The following is a 5,797-nucleotide window of genomic DNA, read 5'->3' on the forward strand; positions in this document are numbered from 1 at the left end:
ATCTGTCTACCAGAACATTCGGAGGCGCTAGTCACAGAACTCTGCTGCCCTTGCTGGTGAAGAATAGAAGTTTTTCTGGTAGCAGGCATGACTTGTCTTCATTTGTCATCGTCAACTGAAGAAAAGAATCGACCAATTTAACACGGGCACTTCATGTCAGAGAAATGGTTTCTGGTTTCTTTCTCACTCTAGAGCACGATTGATTCCAAATTCTGTGAACACATTCCTAACCCTTAGTGGCTTAGAAGGCGGGAGGTCTTCTGTCCAAAGCTGTGGTTTAACATCTTCACGTGATCCTAGAGAAAGAGAGAGAAAGGACAGGTGCAAATATAACAAAAACCTTTTCCATTCATACATTCCTGTATTGTAAAAAACTGTGAATTCTTCTCCCAGAGGTAGGGAAGGGATACAGAAGATAAATCCCAGAACTTGTTTACAGAAAAGACCTGAGACAATGTAACATTTCAGCAATGTCTGCTTTACTTTGCAAGCTTGATATCTGAGAGACACAAATATACAAAACTGAAATAGCTCACTGACTGGCTTCTAGGTCATATTCATAGAGATAGTGCAGTACAGAAACAGACTCTTCTGTCCAACTTGTCCATATTGACAAGATATCCTAAATTAATCTAATCTAATTTGCTAGCACTCGGCCCATATCCCTCTAAACCCTTCCTATCATATACCAATTTACATGCCTTTTAAATGTAATTATACCAGCCTCCACCACTTCCTCTGGTGACTTATTCCAGAAATACACAATCATCTATGTGAAAAAAATTGTCCCTTAGATGCTTTTTAAATCTTTTTCTGCTCAGCTTAAACCCCTGCCTTCTAGTTCTGGACTCCCCTATCCCAGGGAGAAGACCATGTTTATTTACCGTTTCCACGCCCCTCATGATTTAAAAGAAAACCTCTAAGGTCACCCCTGCTCTTCCGACGCTCAACTGAAAACAGCTCCAGCCTCTCCCTACAGCTCAAACCCTTCAACCATGGCAACATCTTTGTCAATCTTTTCTGAAACCTTTCAAGCTACACAGCCTTCCTGAGTGGGGACACCAGAATTGCAATCAATATTCCAAAAGTGGCCAAACCAATGTCTTCAACATGATCTCTGAACTCCTATGTTCAATGTGTGGCATTGGAAAAGCGCAGCAGGTTAGGTAGCAACAGAAGATCAGGAGAGTCGATATTTCAAGCATAAGCCCTTCATCAGGAATGACATTCCTGATGAAGGGCTCATGCCCATCACATCAACTCTCCTGCGCCTCAAATGGTCTGACTTGCTGTGATTTTCCAGTGTCCCAGTTTTAGAATCTGATCTCCAGCATCTGCAGTCCTCACTTTCTCCTACAGTCAATGCTTTGACCAAAAATTAAAGCATACCAAACTCCTTCTTCACTATTCTGTCTACCTGCAGCAAGACTTGCAAGGAAATACGAACCTGCACTCCATGGTCCCATTGTTCAGAAATACTCCCCAGGACCTTACCACTAAGTGTATAAGACCTATCCTGATTTACCTTTCCAAAATGCAGCACCTTTATTTATCTAAATTAAATTCCATCTGCCACTCCTCGGCCCATTCACCCATCTGGTCAAGATCCCCTTGTACTCCGAGATAACCTTCTTCGCTGTCCACTACACCTCCAATTTTGGTATCATCTGCAAAGTTACTAACCATATATCCTATGTTCATATCCAAATCATTTATATAAACAATGAAAAGCAGAGAACCCAGCACACCACTGGTCACAGGCCTCCATTCTGAAAAGCAACCCTCCACCATGACCTTCTATCATCTACCATCAAGCCAGTTCTGTGTTCAAATGGCTACATCTCCCTCTTTTCCGTGTGATCTATCCTTGCTAACTAGCCCACCACAAAGAAACTTGTCGAACACCTTACTGCGGTCCATCACTCTTCTCTCATAAATCCTCTTTGTTACTTCTTCCAAAAAAACTCAATCAAGTTATGAATCGGAGATGCCAGTGTTGGACTGGTGTGCACAAAGTTACAAAACCAGGAGAATATGTTTTTTGAAGAATTACATTTTATTTTGCTCAAAAACTGTATGAAGCTATGTAAAACGCTGCAAAACTATAGACAGCGTTTGTCAGTCTGACATAGCATTGGGACACAAGCAAACACCTGTTGTTTGAAAAGCTGAGCTACCTTGAGAATGTAATTTAAAAGAATTTCTGGAATTTAATTAACAAAACCAGAAACCAGCATATTCCATTATGAAAGATGGAATTTATTCTAAAAATGTTTATTGTACCATATCTCTCTGACACCGGATTCCTTTGGCTATAAATTCTGTGAGCATGGTCCAAATAAACCTGTTGGACTATAACCTGGTGTTGTGTGATTTTTAACTCAATCAATTTAGTAAGACATGACTTCCCACGCACAAAGCCATGTTGACTACCCCGGATCAGTCATTCCCTTTCCAAATAAATATAAATCCTGTCCCTCAGGATTCCTTCCAACTACTTGTCCACCACTGATGTCAGGCTCACTGCTCTTTACTTCCTTGGCTTTTCCTTACCACCGTTCTCAAACAGTGGCACCACATTAGCCAACCTCCAGTCTTCCAGAACCTCACTGGCAACTATCAATGATGCAAATAGAGTTCTAGGTCTACACCAACCCTCCAAAGAGTATCCAAACAGACCCATTCCCCTGACCTATTACTCTACATTTCCCTGACTAATGCACTGAACGTACACATCCCTGAACACGACGGGCAATTTAGCATGGCCACTTCACCTAATCTGCATATCTTTGAATGTGGGAGGAAACCAATGCAGAAATAGGGAGAACATGCAAACTCCACACAGACACCTGAGGCTGGATTCAGAACCGGGTACTTGGTGCTGTGAGGCAGCAGCGCTAACCACTCAGCCATCCCCGGTCACTGGGCCCTAAGTTCTCCCCCACTGACATTTCAGTCACTTGCCCTGCCTTATTTCCCAAGAGTAGGTCAAATCTTGCACCTTCTCTAGTAGGTACGTCCACCTACTAGAATCAGAAAATTTTCTTGCACTCAATTAGTAAATTTGTCTCCATCTAAACCCTTAGCATGATGGGAATCCCAGTCTATGTTTGGAAAGTTAAAATCACCAACCAATACCACCTTATTATTTTTACAGTTAAGTGTGATCTCCTTACAACTTCAATTTCTCACTGACGACTGGGGGATTGATAGTACAATCCCAATTAGGTGATCATCTCTTTCTTATTTCTCATTTCCACCCAACTAATTTATTTTGATGTAACTTTCCTAAATGTCTTCCCAGGAATGTCCTTACTCAGTACTGCTGTAGTGTTATTCCTTCTCAAAAACGCCAAACCCCCTTTCTCTCTTGCCCCACTTTCTATCCCTCCTATACCATTTGTATCCTGGAATATTAAGCTTCCAGTCCTGTGCATCTCTGAACCACATCTTTGTAATTGCTATGATATGCAAGTCCCATGTCCCTAAAATTCCTGGAGTTCATCTGCCTTACCTGTTAGGCTTCTTGCATTGAAACAAATGCAGTTTAATTTATCAGTCTTACCTCAATCACTGCTTTGTTCCTGCCTGCCCTTAAACAATGCCAGCAGGAATTCCAACTCTAGCTCAGAAGGACAGAGCTGGTTATTGAATCCTTCCAGTCCCAGCACCAAGGCGTCGCGATCAACAGGGGTCGGAATGATATTTAATGTGACCAGTAATTCCATTGACCTCAGTGCCAGGTAATTCATTCTTCATCCATTCTTCCATTCTTCACTGGGGTCCGACTGAACACTTGACATGAACACTCGGAAAAAAATTGCTTCAGAAACTCAGCAGGTCTGGTGGCATCTGCGGAGAGAGAGAGAGAGAGTAACATCCTTTCTCAGATAAGGGAGACCTTCATCGTGTGAGGATTCAAGTCCAGGGGCAGGAGTGGCTTGCTACAATTGGACAGGGTGACACCACACTCTGGAGAACTGTATGTGCAGTTTGGAGTCTCCTTACCTGAGGAAGGATATTGTGCCTATGGAGGGAGTGCAGCAAAGGTTTCCCAGAGTGATTCCTGGGATGGCAGGACTGACAGATGGAGAGAGATCGGATCAGCTAGAATGATATTCATTGGAGTTTAGAAGAATTAAGGGGGAGTCTCATAGAAACCTATGAATTTGAACAAAGATGAGACAGAGTAAACACAGGGAGGGTGTTCCTGGTGACCGGGCGGAGAGTCCAGAACCAGGAGGTCATAGCCCAAAGGAGATGGTGCAAGATTGAGATGGGGAGAAATGTCTTTACACAGAGAGTGGGGAGAATGTGGAATTCTCTGCCACAGAAAGCAGTCAGGACCAGAACACTGAATGTTGTTCAGGAAGGAGTTGAATAGATTTCTTAGGGGCGAAAGGGAGAGCGCGGGGAGACACAGGACCAAGTTAAGTGATCAGCCATGACTCCATTGAATGGGCGGAGCAGGCTGGAGGGGCCAAATTGTTTCGCTACGAATGGCACAGTTGCCGCTGGCAGGTGGAGGACAAAGGGAGGTTTTGCCTCGATTATATATAGGCCGTGAGAATGAGGGTCAATAATTTCTAGCTGACAATTTAGAGAGAGTGGGTGCAGAGTGATCTTTTGAGTTTAGCATTGAAGAGTCTGGGTTGGATTGATGGGTTGTTGTTAATGAGACAGGCTGCACAGAAACAGTGATTCCATTGCGATGGTGAGGGTTTGGACCGAATTTCACAGACACAAGGTTATCCTTCCAAATGGACGGGTGTTAGCAAAGGGTCAGGGCAACAGGGAACAGGAAACACTAAGATTGGTGTTTGCTGAAGCAATGATGTTATTGATAGGAAATCGCTCTCTGAATCCAGCACAGGAACACAGCGCTGAGATGGCAGCACTCATTGTCCCAATGCTTCTGATCCTTTCTCTTGTCACATAGCTTCACATTAAACTCTGGACCAGGAAACAAGGTGGGTGAGACACTCTGGCAGGTAATGCTGGTGATCGTTCTCCAGTCGGGATTCAACGTGGGTTTCAAACTAATGTTGCTCACATAGAGTGTATGAGGGTGTGTGTATGAAAGAGTATGAGTGAGAATGTGTTCGAGTGAGAGTATGAAGGTGTGCATGTGTATGAGAGAGAGAGAGACGCACACATTTCACACGCGCACATGCACACTCACTCACTTCTGTAGTGCACCTTGTAGACAACATTTGAGAAGACGAACACCATCCAGAGACAACACAACGCATGTTTGATTGGCACTGTATCCACAGACATCCACACGCTCCACTACCCGTGCTCAGTAGCAGCAGTGTGTATCATCTATGAGATTCACTGCAGAAATTCACCAAAGGTCCTCAGGCAGCACCTTCCAAACCCACAACTAGTTCCATCTAGAAGGGCAAGGACAGCAGATACATGAGAATACCACCTCCTGCAAGTTTCTCCCTGAGCCATTCATTATCCCAACATGGAAATATATTAGCTGTTCATTAAGTATTGCTGGGTCAACATCCTGAAGTTCCCTCTCTAATGGTATTGTGGGTCTACCTACAGCACAGGGACTGCAGTGATTCAATAAGACAGCTCACTACTTACTTCTCAAGGGGCTAACGAGGGATGGATAATAAATTCTCGGCCCAGCCAGTGATTTCCACAACCCACAAGTGAATTTAAAAACAAATAATCAAACACTATGTGGGAATGTGCTTTGTGAGGATGTCGACAGGCTGAACAAGTGGCAGATGAAATTACTTGGAGAAACATAAAGAGTAATGTGCTGTGTTCTGAGGAA

General features: G+C 43.6%; 1 long non-coding RNA gene across 1 annotated transcript; it reads right to left on the reverse strand.

Moving 5' to 3' along the window:
- Nucleotides 1–29: 29 nt before the first annotated feature.
- LOC122546242 lies at nt 30–5,272 on the reverse strand. Its single transcript, XR_006310697.1, has 3 exons — nt 5,187–5,272; nt 3,566–3,852; nt 30–296 (listed from the first exon to the last, which is right to left on the reverse strand). It is a non-coding gene; the product is annotated as an uncharacterized LOC122546242 (long non-coding RNA).
- Nucleotides 5,273–5,797: the final 525 nt, after the last annotated feature.

Source organism: Chiloscyllium plagiosum, unplaced genomic scaffold, assembly GCF_004010195.1.
Source record: "Chiloscyllium plagiosum isolate BGI_BamShark_2017 unplaced genomic scaffold, ASM401019v2 scaf_5818, whole genome shotgun sequence".
NCBI lineage: Eukaryota > Metazoa > Chordata > Chondrichthyes > Orectolobiformes > Hemiscylliidae > Chiloscyllium > Chiloscyllium plagiosum.